The sequence below is a fragment of the Notolabrus celidotus genome, chromosome 2 (genome assembly GCF_009762535.1).
Source record: "Notolabrus celidotus isolate fNotCel1 chromosome 2, fNotCel1.pri, whole genome shotgun sequence".
Taxonomy (NCBI): domain Eukaryota; kingdom Metazoa; phylum Chordata; class Actinopteri; order Labriformes; family Labridae; genus Notolabrus; species Notolabrus celidotus.
In genome coordinates, this window is record NC_048273.1 from 27,826,063 (window position 1) to 27,844,003 (window position 17,941).

Here is a 17,941-nt window from a genome sequence, read left to right on the forward strand (position 1 = left end):
ATGACTGACTCAGTGTTTTCAGCTCCCTTAGCAGTTTAAGCCCATAGCAGCTTGAGATGTTCCTAAGCAAATAATTTTTCAGTTATTTAAACAGAAATGTATATTTACACTAACAGGCCAGTCAAAAGTTAAGAAAACAATCAGAAAACAGACCAAATTTAGCATAGTGTACTTAGCATGGCTAAATGATTGCAGAGGACCATGCCTCCCATACTACTCTTGAATATTTCAGGTATTTCAAGCAAGCCAGCAGAAACAGAAAATCAGAATGTGCCTAATTCTTGCAATGTTTAATTATTGAGAAAGGTGATGAAAACTGAGTAATATCGACTGAAACCACTCATTAGACCAAAAGGTCAAACCTGAAAAATTAAGGGTATGAAACGATCATGGTGGCAGAGTTTTAGTATTCTTCTTCAGGGCAGCTAAGTTGCAGCTTAATTGTGGCATTAATGAATCAGGTTTAAACTGCTTTTTCGCTGATGTGTCCTCAACAAGACACAGAGGGTGCTGCTAGCTGAGTCTGACCTCTGACCCCCAAGAATTAACACATGGAGATCAATAATCACATTATTAAGAGCTGAAGGAGAACTTGATTTATAGATCTGTGTTTATTAAGGCCAAAATGTGTCAGTGAAAAAGAAGGGGACATCATTTTAGCAGTTATATGCAACTTTGATAGGAGCAAAGGCATTCTCTGTTGCAATGGTCAGATAATCGTAGTTAAGTGAAAGAAGTCAGAGAGTTTAAATAAATTCTTTACCTCTTTCACTTTGTGATGACTCCAGGGTTAGCAAGTGTACCAACCATCAAAGGTACCCTGGAAATGCCAATGGAGCATGATTGAATTTTGCTTTATTACCTTTTAAGCAATTCTCATTTAGCGTCCAATCCAGTTTATTTATCATTTGGATGAACTGTGCTCTTCTGTCGGGCTGGGGTGCGATTACCTCTGGAATAAGAAAGACAGAGAGATAGTTGAAAGGAGGGATGAGACTGGCGGACAATCTTCAGGGACTATAACCCTAACACTCTCCTTCGTCTTCTCTTCTTGGACTCTGTTTTTTTTCATTCACTTGCCTTGTCCTTTCTTTTGTTGATGTAACACATAAAGCTCCTTTAAACAAAAACAGTATAGCCTGGAGTTGCTGTATCTGCTCTCCTTCTCTCTCAATGACCATGGAGTCATTTTTAAGTGATATTTTTGGGGGAATGAACACTGCTGTGTTATACTTTTACAATGATTAAAACCTTAGAATATTTCAGCTACATAATACATTGATTTTTGATTTCATTTAATTGACCACTGCTGAATTGATATTTTGGTACTCTCTGTAACTCTATTTTGTGCTCTGGATTGAAGCCCCCTCAAAGTGTGGTCATGCTTCTAACTTACTTGAGCCTTTCTGGGTTATCTTGGTGAATCAGACCGTACCAGAGAAGAAGATTCTGTTAGTGTGATTGTCCATTTAACAGCCATGCTTAGACGTAGTCAGGCAGAGTGGTCTCTTGAAGAACAACCCAACTCCCAAAGCGTGGGGACAAATCATTTAAACCCTGTAGTAAAGAGGAAACACAGAAGAGGAAAACACTTGCTTCATTTTGAATTTTTTGCGTTCGAACTCCCGGTTTGGATGAGCATGTGAAGGCAGCGTCATCTCCGTCTCTCGCAGCTAAATTCTCAATACCTACTTTTCCCCCCAATACCTAAACTGAATGAGAGCAAATATTTCAGAACCAGAACCCTAAATACTTTGGTAAAATGTTGGAATCGACAAAACTGTCAAAAAAGACTGAGGCCAACGTCTCTTCCTGCATGCAGCAGGGTGCCATTAACCAACATAACTAAACTGCAAGAGGAGCATAGAACTAGCATAGCAGCCGACTTCAAAACAACCCATTTTGAACTAACATGTACCTTTCATACTGACGTCTAACAGATACAGAACATTCAAGATCAGCTGCAGTCATCTTGCTTGTTTTTGAAAAGGCCTCGAGGGTGCTTAAATTTCTTATTACAAAAACTGTTGTGACTGACTTCCCATGAATCCGGTCAGATTGAACTCAGTCTGAAAAGGAGGATTAGATGCATTTGCAAATCCAAAAAAAAAGGATGAACCATCAGATTTGTCTGTTTTTAGTCATATAAAGTTTCTAAATCAACTTCAGTTACCGATTCAGACAAAGAAAAAGTTGTATAAGGCCTGGATAGTTGAAAAAAAAAAAAGCTAACACATTAAAGCCTTAAACGCATCAGCAAACACCACAGTGGGAAACCAAGAGAGTCTGTGACATTTCCCTCTCATCCTGCCACACTTACCTTGAGCTTATTAGCCTATAAAATCATCATATTTGGTCCCTCTGTATTTGTTTGATTACATTTTCCTCCATGCCACTGAGAATATGTGAGATGTTATGTTACACCCTATTGATTACCGGTGTTAATTAAAATTTTAATTAAAGTTTTTTATGGTCTGCGTTTCACTTGTGATAATAGTACAGCGAGAGGAGACCGCTGCCTTCATAAATCTTATCTTTATTTGCTGCGGCTGGCCATCAACAAATACAACTGTGTACATAAAATTTTACTAACATTGATTTTGAAAATATTAATATTACTTTAAACACTGGAGATGCATTGTTCAATTTAGAACCGCAAAGCATAAAATCCTGCCGCTATAACTCAGTTAATGAACAGGAAAAGTCCATTACAAACCTATCAGTAGACGCATCATCTCATCCACATAAGCGCCTGTGATAGCAGCAGAATCATTTACTTTAAGCTGCACAGAAGACTCCTTTAATAACAGCAGGCGATGTGTTGTGAAACTAATATGAGCTCAGATGAATGGCCGGTTGTTCCTGGATCTTAGGAACACAGAGGACATTATAAAAACTATCTAAATTTCCTTTCTGCCAAGTGTATCTATCATGCAGATCACCGTGTGTCATTTCATGGGTATCATTTAGGATAAAAAACACTTGCAGTCACTTGATGTTAGCTTATATTAAAAAACGACATGCCTTGCTTTCTTCAAATATTTGCTTTTTTTTTAGTTAATTCTGTTGCTGTGTAATTGGTTGATATAATAAATGAAAAAACATTTACTGCTTCCAATTTGTTGGACAAACTGTTTCTTCAGATTCTGATGTGGCCATGTTTCCTGCTGCTCTTAAATAGATATCATGAGACCCAAAAAGGGGAAGCCTGGAGTCTAATCGTGTTTATTGAAAAAACTAGGCTACACAATTTTGGAGTTTCTTCACTCAGTACTCCATGTTGTTTTATTCCAAGTCATCTTAGCAGAACAGAAACAGAAACAGAAACAGAAAAATTAACAAAAAGCAGGAAACGATGGCCAAAGAAAAGCAACAAGAAGTGTGATATCAGAGACAAGTAATTGAGTGAGTTAAGAGACAGACAGACAAGGCTCTGTACTGTCTCATCTGTACCCAGCAGTGTGTTAATTAGAGGAATGTGAGTTTTAAATGAAGTGCTGAGTAGCGTGGAGCGGTAATGAACAGAGATTGGCCTGGCAGTGGGTAATATGCTGGAGGCTTTATGGTATTTATGACCCAGGGGGCCTCTGCTTCATCCCTGTCCTCCTGGATTTCACCCTACCTCAAATCCTAGCTCTCTTTTTGATGTGTTTTTTAATCTTCTTTTCAGAGCACCAGACACAAAGGAACAAGTTTAATATTCAGGTGTTACTTTTTCATGCATGCCAGACAGGTAACCAATTGACCACTAAGGTAGAAGCTCCTTAAATCGTGCAAATGTTCTTATGAAATCATTTTATCTTCTGTTGTTTTCATGTAGTAGCTCAAACAATCGATGGACTGATTCCAGAGAGAAGCTGTTGCTGTCAAAACACATTTAAATAAGAATTTAGTATTTTATATTCCATCCAAATCTTCTGGTTAGTAAACTTTTAACAATATGACGACTAATCCGTGCAAATAGTCAAAAACTTTTGTCAGATATATTCAGTTTTGTTTAAATGTTTACACTTTGGCATCCAACGCAGGTTCAAAGAATTTATTGAGACGGATTATTTTGCAGTTAATCCCCCTCAGTTTTACCCCCCAATCCCTCACCATACTGATCTCTTCCAGGTCAGGCTGTGAAAAGAGCCGTCCCGTTGGGAACATCTTCCCCAACTGGACAGCTCCACGGGGGCATCATTGTCCCCCCTGACACCCTCCCTCCCACACAGGCCTGACTGATGTGTCCAGGCATTGTTTTCCAGGGGGATCATTGGGATCATTGAGTGGCATGTTGTTTTAAGGGCTAAGCTCTAACCGAATGGGTTCATTGTGTGAACCGTTCTGCCCTCGGCTGCTAACAGCCCAGGGGCAGAGCTAAACAAGACGGGCTCATTTACAGGCTCAGCGACGAGCTCAGTGGTGCTGAGCTCAAACAAGGCTGTGAATGATGTGGGTTACTCAATTACAGAATATCAGCTCTTTTAAATTCCTCCTTCAGTCCCCTATTAGAGCCCAAGGCCCGTTCTTAAAGCAATGGCTTTCTTTTCTCCATTGAAGTGATAATATCTTAAGGTGGTTTTATTGTTTGTTTATTTGACTAAATCTATCATGTCAAAATAGTGTAGCCTGTAATTAAGAAATCACTCGCCCTTACTCACTCCAAAACAAACAAGCCAGCACTTTATTACACTAGTGAATCAGTGTAAGTGAGTGACGGTAATTTAACCCAGGGCAGTCTGTAAAAGACTGACCATATCTAAAGTATAACCCCAAGTATCTGAAGTAGCTGTAATCTTTTCTACTTACAGTATTTTAAATGGCAATAACCTTTATTAAGGATTAAAAAATGTAATATGCTCATCTTATTTAGAGTAAGATAGAAATACTTTCCTGGAAATGCATTTCTGAATCGGCGTAAGATTCTTCTTACATTCCCACAACTATGAAATCATAATGTTAATAGTATATATGAGATGAATGTGTATTTACGCCCATCTTCCTGTGGTGCGTTTTTCTAATGATTCATGCCCCGCTACATCAAACATGCATGTCAACAAATTCATTTAAACCTGAGAGTCAGCACTTTAAGCCCAGTAGGATATACTGCAGATGTCTATATATCCGTATTTAGACCCACATCTTTCTTTAAATTAGAAAACATTTTTGAAGGTGTAATGCCCCAAAAGTGCGAATCGTGCACAGCAGATGGAAATTCAAATGGACCCTTTGCTCCATCCAGTACACTGTACCAATTCAGCAGTACTACACATACACACAGAGGATATCATCACTTTTATCACACACAAAAAAAGCGCACACTCTCACATATAAGGACACATAACATAAATTTTCACTCTCACACGTATACTTTACACGAGCTGTGTCTGATCAGCGATTCTTCTAGAGGTGAGTATTGACAGGTTTTGTTATTCATAGCATATTCAAGCTATTATATTTTCTCCTCTGCTGCCATAATGTTGCCAGTGTTGCGGAACACATTGGTAGCTATCATTCGCTGGCTCTTTTTAAAAAACGTCTTGAGGCGTGACATTATTACCCATGAGCCATAAGGAGCCTATTCAATGACCAAACAGGGCTGGTTGTTCCTTTTACGGCTGCCACGCTCTCAGTGAGCTTCAGGGTTCAAAAGGGCATGGCCTCTCTGCCCTCACGACACACAGACACCATCTTTTTATACCTTCTTTAATCGAAACACTGTGTAGTACATCACAGTTATGCTTTGGGCAAATTAAGGTCACTATATTGATTTCATATTTATCATTACATGCCAGGCACTGGTATGCTCGCAAATCGTCCTGTTTGCCTCTTCGCTGTGGAGGTGTATCCCCCATCCTGCAGTATATCACCCTTCATAGAGCCATATTTGTGCAGGAAGTGCATTGTGTCTTTCTTTGTTTGGTGCAGCAGAGCTTTCTCTGCTTGAGCTGGAGTCAGTTTTTCAAGGCACCGTCCTTCCCAAGAGTCACTTAGTGCTATAAAGGAATCCAGTCGGGCGAGTGCTTTAAACATAGATTTGTTGTCTGGCATTTGTCAAAGGTCAACAGCAAACAAGCCCTTCGGTGGCCATTTAACTCTGCCACTGAACTTGTTCTTTTTCCTCACACACATTTGTGATCAGGAAACATCTGTAGCTGCTCTCGGCCACTCAGCTCAGCTCAAAAACAGGTGGTTCATAACAGGGCTAAAAGGTCACGTCAAGTGGCATGTTAGTATTTCACTTAAAGTTTGATTAAAGATTTTTGGAAAAGATGGGAAAACGACTTAATATCCGTGTGGTCCTCCCTCTTCTACCTCTGCGCCCAGGGTTCTATATATCCTGCAGAAATCAATAAGGTAGGAGCTGAAGAAACTATTGCTGCACTCTCTCCTGGTGCAGCATTCATTCATTCATCCTCAGCCTCTCTCATGGATCAAGGGAGCTTGCAGGAGCATACAAAAGAGAGACAGAGATCTCTTTACCCTCCCTAATTCTCCTTTGAACATCTTTAAACCACACACTGGAAACTGTCTTTTCCAAGCTTAAACCAAGTTTTATTGTTAAATCCTGTATTTCTTTAAGACAACAAACACTTGTTTCTGCAACTTTTAACCTGAGTTGGACTACGACAGTCTGCTGTTTACAGGTGCACCTGACATATACTTGTTTTTAATAAGACAGAATGGAAACCAACTTAAGTTCAAACTAATGATATTTGTTTGATACTATTTAGATTTTAGCTATTAAGACTTTGATGCAGGGCAACATCCATTCATCCATTATCTTCACCACTTATCCTGTTTGGGGTCGTGGGGGGCTGGAGCTTATCCCAGCTGTCATTGGGCGAGAGACGGACACAGCTTGGACAGGTCGCCAGTCCATTACAGGGCTAACATTAAAACAAAAAAAGTTGAAGTATTGAGATTTTTTAAGCCATTAAAAATCTTAAGCTGTGTGCTGTGCTTTGAATGAGGAGGGAAGACCCTGGCAGGTGATCTGGCTTGGAAACATGCTGTAATGTTGATACAGTCATTTAATTGTATCAAGACAGAGCTACACACACTTACTGCTTCATATAAGATAAAATGCTGTAGTACAAGATAAGAGAAGAGCTAATATGGTACAGTGCAGTTCAACACAATAAGATACAATGAGATACAACACTTTACGTTACAATATGATTTGATTCAATAAGGTAAGATACGATGCAATACGATACGATTCAATTCAATTCAATTTGATACGGTAAGATACAATACGATATGATTCTATACAATGCGATGCGATTTAATACGATAAGATATGGTAAGATACGATACAGTACAATGACATACGACACTTTAAGTTACAATACAATATAATACAACACAATATATGAAACGCTACGCTTCGATGCGATGCAGTGCAATACGATAAGATATGGTAATATATGGTAACATGCGATACCATGTGATACGATACGTTACGATAAGATACAGTAAGACACAATATAATACTCATAAACAAGGAAAATGTGTTATTTAACATAATGCACAAATTAAGCTGTCTCCACAGTTCTATTAATTATTGAAAACAAATATGTGAACTGAGTTATACTTAACACTTATTCCCTCAAATTACAAATTTCGCTCATCACCAAAATTGCACATACCCCACATTTACATAACATAACAACATACATTTTACATAACAATGATAGGTGATATGAGATGCAAACATTGCAAAGCTTTGGCTCTATTCCTTCATCCTGAAGAAACTGTGATAAGCACAAAGTTGTTTTTCATACATTGTTCTGTGAGCAACAGAAAACAGTGTGGAAGCATCACCTTCAGACTACTGTACCCTACCGTGAATCCTTGCATGTTTAACAGTGTGATATATTTCCTCGCTTAGAGAACTCATGTAATGGCTGCAATAAGGAGGCACTTAAAGGTCCTTAAGAGCAGCTGCCTGTCAGCACAGAGAAAAAAAAACACAGCACAAGCAGCACACAGTCACATTTACACTTCTCTCATGTAGAAGCTCACTGTAGATTGTCTCACACGTGCAGCACAGAGAGATCAACACATAAAGTGCTCGTATGCATGCATCAAAATAATCGCAGTACTGTAAGCCTCTATGAATACAGAATTATCCTGCATACTCGACACATATGGCAAGTTCTCACATTCATCATGTCATATTCAATTCAAAAAAAGTCTAATGCCCAAGGCCTGGATAGACTAAGTAGACCCCAGTGGCCCTCTGTGGGGTAATAGAGCGATAGAAAGAGAATGAAGGGGGGTATTACCCAGATAGTCTCTTTCCCTCTCTTTGCTGCTACTGTATCTGACCACTGAGAATGAATGGTAACCCCCCACTCTGGGTAAAGGGTGGGGGGACGTTACAGGACAATTTGTTAGCCCCCTGTTTATTAACTGTAATATGAATGTAACTGTATGCACACTCAGGGGAGTTGGGCACCGGCCACAATTACCGCTGACCCCAGAATAATGGGAAACAAATTTGCAGGAATATCGCCTGCTATCCGTCTTTATTTACACGTGATAATGAGGCAGTGTGTTAAAGTACCGGAGGCTTAGCTGGGCCTTCAGGCAGGCAGATATAGACAGAATATAGAGCAGGAAGGAACAGTCAAGAGAGACAATAAGCCTCAGCGACAGATGAATACATGTAGGAAGAAAAGTATGCATAGTATGGTACATTTATTCAGGTGTAAAAATTATGCTTGAAAACAGGTAAACAAGGTAACAGGAAACACTCTTGTCACTGTTGACGCTTTTCGATCCATAGTTCGCAGATGTATATTGTTACAGTAGGAAAGTTCAGATCTAACTTCAAATACATCCTGGCTTGTTATGTTAATTTACTTTCTCCCGTTACAACTACTGAAATGTTCCTGATTAGGTTCATCTTACAAATTGTACTAAGGATAAAAACCTGATTATTTTGCATGAAAAAAATCCTGAAAGCAAGAACCCTAAACATCCTTGCTTTGGTTCTTCTTCATTTTTAAGGCTTTGTTTTGGGTAGAAGCTGGGTGGAAGAAAGTGTTGTTCTACTGCTTCAATTTTCTAAAACACCAAATAGGCTAAATTATATGTTGAACAGATTTGTACTTTATACACAAAACAATCTCAAGAAAAAACAACAAATATAGAATCTTGAACTCATAAAAATGACAGTAAATGAAAAATACATCAATCTAAATTCTGCAAACTGTAAACTTCCAAATTTCCTGTGAATAATATTGGACTGCACATTGAGCTGATAGCATAGCGTAAAATGGATCAATTGTTCAGCAACCCTGCTGACTCCTATTGATCCTACACCATTAGATGGATGTTTTCTGCAAATCTCCAGTCTGCTTCCTGAGTCATGGAATGTTCTGTTTACAATCGACATGTATATTTTCTTCATGTAGTACCAAATATTAATTTATTAAAAGAAGTGTGGCAGTGTCAAGAAGAAAATAATCAAAATTATGATAAACTGGATACAAAGAGGAATCGACACTGAAACAGGGGAAGACAAAGAGTAGATAGACGTTAATCAGGCACAGGTAAGAAACAATGAGGGCAGGAAACCAAGCAATGACAGAAATTAAAACTTTAGACACAAGAGGGAGATGGGACGGTGTGCAACATTGTTTTTTCGCTGTGCTTTGTGTACACACTGAGTGTAATGACTTCAATCGTTGGCCAATAAAAATATTCAAACTCTTGTCTTTCTGGGCCTAATTGGAAAAAAGAACACAAATCTTCTCAGTGAGATAAAAGTTGACTTTTTTCTCAACCAATTGCGTCAGTTTGATTTATATTATAAATATATACACGTAGTTACAGTTATATAGTATACTTACATGGATTAAACCAACTACAATGTGTTAATAACTCTAATTATCAAACTTTTCTTCAGTAAGACAATTAACAAAATTAAAACTGTGAGTCTTGAATAAATATCTGGTATAAAAACTACAAATCAAGTACAAAATATTCCTTCTGATCATTTCATGTATTTAATTACATTTGAAAAACAATGTGTCATTATAAAATACCAACAAACCCCCAAAGAGTAAAATGCCTCTCACAAACATGAAGCCCTTTTGTGAGTATGTCCCTGTAAATATATATCCTTCTCTCTCTGCACGCCCCACTGCTCTCTGAACAAGCGTCACTAAAGCAGCATTCAGGAGGACATGTTCTTGTCAAAGATGCTAAACCATGCAAGTCGGAGCTCGGCTTCCCTGCATGAGTCCCCCTAAATGAGATGTCCGCGGGGATAATAGGACGGCCTGCTTGCAAGCTAGCGCTCTGTGTGGCTCTTTTCATGCCAATTAGACTCTGTGATATAGTCACAGCAGATGCTCCGCCAGCTCCGGGATACCCATCTGATCATTGGCCTGGTCGCACAACATGGGGGGAGACAGAGACAGAGGAAGAAGGAGGCATTCCTTACACAGTACACAATAGTTTTAGTTGTGAACAGGCTTCATTTAATAAGAGTTAAAAAAAAAACTTCAGACACTCACTGTTTAGATTTGATAATAACTCACAGGATTACACAGTCACACATATACTTTTGACATTTTAAAATCAAAGCTAGTGATCATGCACCGTTCAATGGCTGCAAATAACCAACATTTTTCAACTATTATTCTGTAGAATAGTTTGACCAATAATCAATTAATACCTTTTTCTCTAAAAAGTTTGTGGAATCGGATTACTTTTTTGTCAAACCAAATACCCCTCATTTAAGAATTCACCAAAAGCAGTATCCTTACTTAAACAAGCTGTAATCAGCAAATGCTTCAATTATTTGCTAATTAGACTGGCAATATCATATAATTTTTCAATTGTTGGATGTCAACACCTTTTTGACGAAAGCTAGTTTTCTTACGTGGATATGAACACCTTTCACATGCTAAATAAAAGAGAAAAAAATATCTTGGTTCTGCAGGTTTTTGGGGTTTATCAGCGATCAAAATAGTAATCAAATTTTCTTGGACCAATGTAATGATTAACCAGTAAATCTTAGCTCTAAATCTTGGTAACTTGCAAGCTAATTTAGAACCCACTGAACACAAACCACACACTGTCTAAACTGACACTGTTTTCAGAGATACAGTTTTTTAATCTCTGCCCCTTACATCTCTTTAGCTCCCCCTACTGTCCCCCCCGCCTACCTGCCCTCTAGGTGTTCAATCAGTCACTGAGAACATTAACCCGCAGACAAAAAAAGAAAATGGCTTGTAATGGCCCCTAATGAAGTGTGACAAGAGCACAGAGCATACCCTGCTGACACACAGGGCCCCCAAAATTGGATTAGTGATTAACCATGTTGTCCCGCATTGAGTCAAATAGCTGTGGCGACACAAAAAGTGCTCGGTGCCTAGTCTGCTGGCCCGTCCTGCTGGGCAAGGATGCCCACAAGGAAGAGAGACGGGGGGGTAAAAGGAAGAGAGATGATAGAGAAAGAGGGTTAGATGGAGACGAAGAGAAACAGGGGTAAGGATTGAAGGAAAGAAGGAGAGCAGCGAGGTAGGGGGTGTCCCCGGGGCTCATAGTAGTGCCATGTCTGGAGGCCCCACTGTGCAGTGAAATGAGAAAGGCTCTGTGCACCTGAGCAAGCCCAGGAGGGGCCTGAGGCAGTGGGAGAGCCTGGGCAGGATCCTCCCCCTCACCACTCCATCCTCCATCCTCCTCATGACATATATCTTGCCGTGAGACAAGAGCGCCAGTGCAAATCAAACCCACCACCTATAAATTACCTCTTTCATTCTCCCTTTAGCTCTCTCTCTCTCTCCAACCCCCAATCCCCCCCTTTTTTTTGCCTGTTACCCCAGCACCTCCCTCCCTCCCCTCCCTCTCTTCCCTCTCCGCCCCTGCCCGGCTCCCCTCAACGTGTGGTTTCCCATTGCAATATAAACTTGGCTGTCAGAGGGGCAGTTGCAATGTGGCAAACTTGCCATCGTAACGGACAGCTTGACAAATGCAGAGGGGTGGCAGAGCGTCGTGGTCCACATACTATACCTCCTCCCTGCTCCCCTCAGTGCATTGAGGAGGGGAGAGCAGGTGATGCAAGGAGACGAGAAGGAAAGGAGAGAAGGTAGAGGGAAGAAAGGGGAGGGTGCGGGGAGAGCAGAGATAGAGAGAGTGACTTTCAGAGGGATAATGAGCCTTTGAACGATGGCTGAAATGTTGCCGTCAACCTGCCCTTCTGCTGCTGGGTAATTAGGTAATCAGTAAAGGCCTAATTATGGGATCAGGGTGCAGGGAAACAATTAGCAGAAAGTATTGCCACATAAAACGGAAATTTACGTTCTGCCAAAGCATGTTTAATTCCTGGACGTGTGTGCGCCGTCCTTCCTAAATAACCACATAAAAAGGACATTTCCCTTGCCTCCTACCTGCCAAGTGAAAAGGTTAATTTTAATGGCCCAGTCGGCATTTGTGAATAAATATGGGAATCTTGTGGGTATATGATCAAATTGAATTTTGAAAATAAGTGTGGAATTCTCCGAACCTCCATTTAAATTCATGTAATTATTGTGTGAAATATCTTTGAAAGTCTGTCTTTGTGTGTGAGCGCGAGTATGTGTGTGTGTGCAGCACAATCATGGGTTTGCACTGCGCAAATAGATGTATTGTTAAGTAGCCTCATTGGTTTGGTAAGTGATTGCAATTAAATTGTGTTGCAGGGCCCCCCTCTGACACAGCTGCCCTGTGTGTGTGCTAGAATTTGGTTAAAGGATGGAGGCTCTGCAAAGACAGAAGGCAGCGGGAGCAAATGCGGAGAAAAAGGATCACTCAATGCACTCAACAATGCACTGGCAGCCCATACAAACATAAAAAGGGAGAGGAAGAAAGAGAGAGCGCAAGAGAGAAAATTGAGCTTAACAGCCTGATTCTTAACTATTATTTATCCATTATGGGGGGAATGGAGCCGGGGCGCCGTGCTGGAGAGGATTAGAGAAGATTTGTGGGCTTTACAAGGCCCTGTCCTCCCATCCGCATCGCTCCAGCTCCCAGGGGCTCCGCAGCCAGCGCCGGCTCAGCTTGTCTGATCATTTATCCATAATTAGAAAATTAATATTTTAGATGGCGCTATGATGAACCCATTATGGTGATGGGCCCCGATATCAATTATAACTTCAATTTCAATTTCACTTACAGCCACGGCAGCAAAATGGCTCCGGGTGGCGGAGTCGAGTGATGGGCTCGGTGCCACGGAGCATGACGAATACAGATCACTGCACATTAGGATGAGCAATTATTTGAACATGTATAAAAACTATTTACAAGCAATGTAATTGACCAGGGTCAGGGGGAGATGCAGGAAAAATGGACAGGTTGACAAATTTTTGTTCCTAGCAACAGAAAAAAAGGGATTTATTAATTTCTTTGAAGCAGTAATTGAATTTTTGAGAGGGGTTTCTTGTTAAGTCTCTCCTGTGGTCCAGGGCTCATCTCCCACAATGACCTTACATACATCCAAGACCAAAGACTGTCTGCCACCACCACCACCACCTCCACCTCCACCCCCAACCCCATCCACACACTCATACACTCAGATAGCCTTCACTTAAGGAGGGGGGAGAAACACCTAAAAAAGACGAGGTGATGGGAATTGTAGCACAGAAAGGAGTGAGAAAGAACAAAGTAGAAGAGGAGGATGAGAAGTCTTGCATGCTTTTTTTGAAATGATGTAATTTCACTGTTCTGTATAGTAAAAGCACTTCAAGTCTAACTTCTGAATGCAAAATTAATATAAAATGAATCTTAATTTCTTTAATAAGTTAATATTTAGAACAGAACAAATATTTTTTCTTATTGATGTTCTTTTTATCCCATTCCATTCAGCTTAAAAACACAAAAAAATGAATTGGGTAGCTGTATATAAAATATTTTGTTTTTTATATTTGCCACATCAGGTTTGGATATACTTTTTGTGATTAGTCTTTCATTTGAAAAATAAAGTTTCATTTTTTTCATGAATAATTCATAACAATGTGAAAAATTTAATTTTCTGTAAGCATTTATTCATCACCTCACAGGAGTTATGTGGTATTACCACAGTTCAAATTTTGAACGTAATACAAATTATTATTTTTTTGTTATAAAAATATGTGTCTGCTTCTGTACGCCAGCACTGCTTCTAATGCTGCTGCAGAAAGCGAAATTATAATCCATCATCCAGCCCCATCCGACCATAGCAGAGAGGGGATATTACTATCTCACCACTGCTCCAACAAGGTTAGATGAATCCCCGTAACAGCCCTAATCATACACACACTTCATCACTGAGGCTAAACCACTGCACGTTAATTATGTAGACATCACTCAAAATACACTGCTACAGCGGGCCCTGCGCCGCTGAGAGCTCATTTTTCAGCTGTGTGTGTGCGTGCATTAGCGTGTGTGTTTGTCTGTGTGTCAGGTGCTGAAAACAAAAGGTCAACCAGGTGGACATGATTTCAGATAACCTGTTTGTTCCCTTAGTCGTCCTTTAGGCACTTTGTTGTGTCTCCTGCTGGTGATGTAAACACTGTTGAACATAGGTAGCACCTGAGTGAGCATATTTGATGATGTATATTTAATTATTACTTTACTATGTTGATACATTTATAGACATTGTCCACCATAAGTTGCAGGATAAATTAAAAAAAATTTTTTTTTCAAGCTGTACGAATATGTATATTTAATTTTATATGTGTTTTTGTGTATATCTCACAGGCCCTAGAAGACAGGGCCAAACAATTTGCAAACTCCAACTACCAATCTATCCGTGGTACACTGTTTTCATGTCTTTCACCCAGGTCCTGACCCAGACTCTTCACCCCCCTCTGCACCTTAGTCTTAGCCCATGTATGCCTGCTCGACGCCTTGTTTTCCCCGTGTCAGTTTAATTGTTCACTGTCAGGGGCAGAGCAGCAGATAACAAGCTTAGCAAATGATGTCTGCTGTTGCTACACATTGATTAATATTTTACATGTTATTATCCTCTGTCCATTACCACAGCAAATTAAACTATAAATCACCCCCTCTGCTGGTGTCACCGGATCATAAATTGTCTCTCCCCCTAGCCGCACGCTGCGCCGTGCCATGCCGCGCAAGGTCTTCTCTTTGGTGAGACAACAAAGTGGGGAAAGTGCCTGTGTTCTTTAGCCTGAGTTATGGACTAGTCACGGTCACCATATACATCAGAGCCGTGAAAAATGAGGAGTTTGTTCTGCTATAAAACAAAAAGGGAAGCGAGCACCCTGGTGTTTAAAGTTTTTACCTGCGAGAGTCATATTTACTATTATGAAAGATCCATAAGTGGAGGTATGGAAGTTCTTTGATGTGTAAACTACACAAAATGTGATAAAGCCAAAGTTCTGATTTTTTAAATGAAAAAGTCAAGATACAATATCTTGTCACAATCAGTGGTAACGTGGTAATTCAAATGCCAATTCTTACTAAATGCTTCTTATCTTTTTTCTGGTTATGTTCATTCTTATTTATTGCAGCTTTATTTGCATTGGTCTTCTGTACCAGTCTGCAAAAGCCGTGACAAATAAACACCATTTTGCTTCAGACTGAGATGCTGCTGCTGCTGCTGCTGTTAAATGGAAATTCAGATGGAGCTGTAGATAAATATTTTTTCCCTGACTGTTTAGAGCCATTTTTCCCTGGATATCATATAAGATATCAGATGACCTTTCCTGCCTTGTCATTTTTTTTCTCATTTTCCCCATGCCGGCTGGAAGGGATGCAAAGGTGCTCCACCAGCCGCTGGAAATCAATTTATACAGTCCCGCGTTGCATGTAGGGAGAGATGGGACAGAGCGGGCCTGATATAATGACACGGCCAATTGCATTGTGTTGGGTTGCGGGGGTCAAGTGGGGTCTGAGTGTGCCACGGATGCAGGCTTTGTTCGTACGAGGGGGGCATTAGGCAGGAATTACACAGCAGGGTCAAATGACCCAAAACCTGAGGAGGGAGCCATGGACCCAGGGCCCCCCAGCCCCCTCATCATCAGGCTGGGGAGATGAGAGTGACACGGAATGACACCCCGGGAGGAGGGGGGTGGAGAAACACACCCACTAAACACTTCACCTACTGATAGGTGCCGTTGACCCTTCCTAAATCTCATCATCCTCGTCCAAACGCCGGGGGAGATGGCGTGGGATTTTCTCTGACATCCCCTCTCATCCCTCTTTCCCCCTTTTTCAATCCTGACTCCCAGCCGCCTGAATGTCTCTCTTTTACAGGCTCACTCATTTGTATACAGACGCATACGCCTCGATTTATTTATCTATCTGTCTGGCGGATGTAGCGGATGTTCCCTGCTGAAGATGGCAATACTCACAGACTGATCCCCTGTAAGCCTGCTTAGCATCTCCCTGCAGATACAGTCCCTCTGCGTCTTTCAATGATTTATCAATTTACAATGTTTGTTAAGATGGCTTTGCTGTGGCGTCCCAGTGGCTCAACAGCTGGAGGCACATCACATGCTCCTGAGGCGATTCAGATTCAAACATGACTGTGATGCACTTTTTTCTCTGTGCCTCATCCATCCTGTTGTTTTGTTTTATCTCGTCTGAAACACAGGTAGTGGCAAGATGATTCCTCTACTAACAGACAACACGCTATTGCCTGGCTCTGATGTCACTAAAGGCCCAGGATGTGAGAGTTGCCACAGGGCCCTGACCCTCCGACAGTCCAATGGAGTGCATAGATCTGAGGTTAAGTCATCTGACCTGACTGGCCGGTGAGTCGCTTGCTTCTCCCCATAATTACTGCTCAGACAACCCAACTTTTTCCCTTTCCTGCTCTTAAATCAACACCAATCCATCCCTCAGGCCAGCCATAACCTCTCTCACACCAGACATGACATAACCTCTCATATTAGTCCTTTAAAGTCTATGAGGCAGGCGCTGTTTGATTTGTAAAATATATGTAAAGCATTTGTCACAGTTTATGTTTGGACTTTTTCTTAAAGAAAAATCCACTGAAAGAAATCATCCGAATCCTCCTGTCACAGTCTTGATCTATAGAAGCATGACTTTATGTTCAAAACATCTAATACTGATACTGCTGGAAATATTTAGACGCAGAAAATACAAAGAAATAGCTGTCTTTGTGCTGTCACAATGGCCTTCAAAATATATGTTTTACATAGATCTGCTTTGGTTTTCTCATTTTGCCTACGTCCCTTTGGGATTAGAAGACAAGAAATATGAGAGTCAGAGAAATTAAATTCCAGGTGTCGAAGTTAAACTTTGCTTCGATGAGTGTATGTGTTTCTAGCAGGCCAACACTGTCAACTATCAATGCATCAGACTTATGCATTCAGGCCGGGGCAATCCGAATGCAAACAGCTTTCTCTAACTCAACGGTTCATTCCGAAATCAGACATGCATATGTAACTACTGCTGCCTCCTTGATCCAAAGAGTGTCCAAAGTACTCTGGGTGAAGAGGAACAACTAAGAAACAAAACAAGAGCATGAAAATAGAGAAGGAAATAAACAGACATTAAAAAAAATGAGAAAATGGAAGAGATAAAGATGAAAAGAGCAAGAGAAAGCAACAGAGAAAGAGCAAAACAGCAGAATGGCTCCTGTCAGCCGAGGAGCCACCGCAGTGAAACACTAACTGTAGCGACAGGCTGATGAGTCAGTGTCTGTTTAAATGGCAGCTTGTCAGGCCTCCAGCTCTGAGGTGGGCTGCCGACCTGTCAGGGCCCTCGCCACATTAACCAGCTGACCCTATCATCCTTAACATCGCTCCACCACCCAGCTGCCTGTCACTAACTCTGCCATTTGGCTTTCCAGAGATCTGCCAGAGAGGGCAGGCACAGCCACCTCTTAGTGTTGTTTATTGATTTCTGACCCGCCGCTTAATAGTTTTCCCAGTCCCCCTGAATGGCTTTTGTAAGCAATAGGGTTTGTACATCTCGCAGATCAATA

At 40.8% G+C, this 17,941-nt stretch overlaps 1 long non-coding RNA gene across 2 annotated transcripts in view; it reads left to right on the forward strand.

Moving 5' to 3' along the window:
• The window catches only part of LOC117829656, a 105,165-nt gene that overhangs the window by 37,191 nt on the left and 50,033 nt on the right, over positions 1-17,941 (forward strand). For both annotated transcript variants that reach the window (XR_004634658.1, XR_004634657.1), the window contains one exon: positions 16,583-16,742. This is a non-coding gene — a long non-coding RNA (uncharacterized LOC117829656). The remainder of the gene's footprint in view (positions 1-16,582; positions 16,743-17,941) is intronic.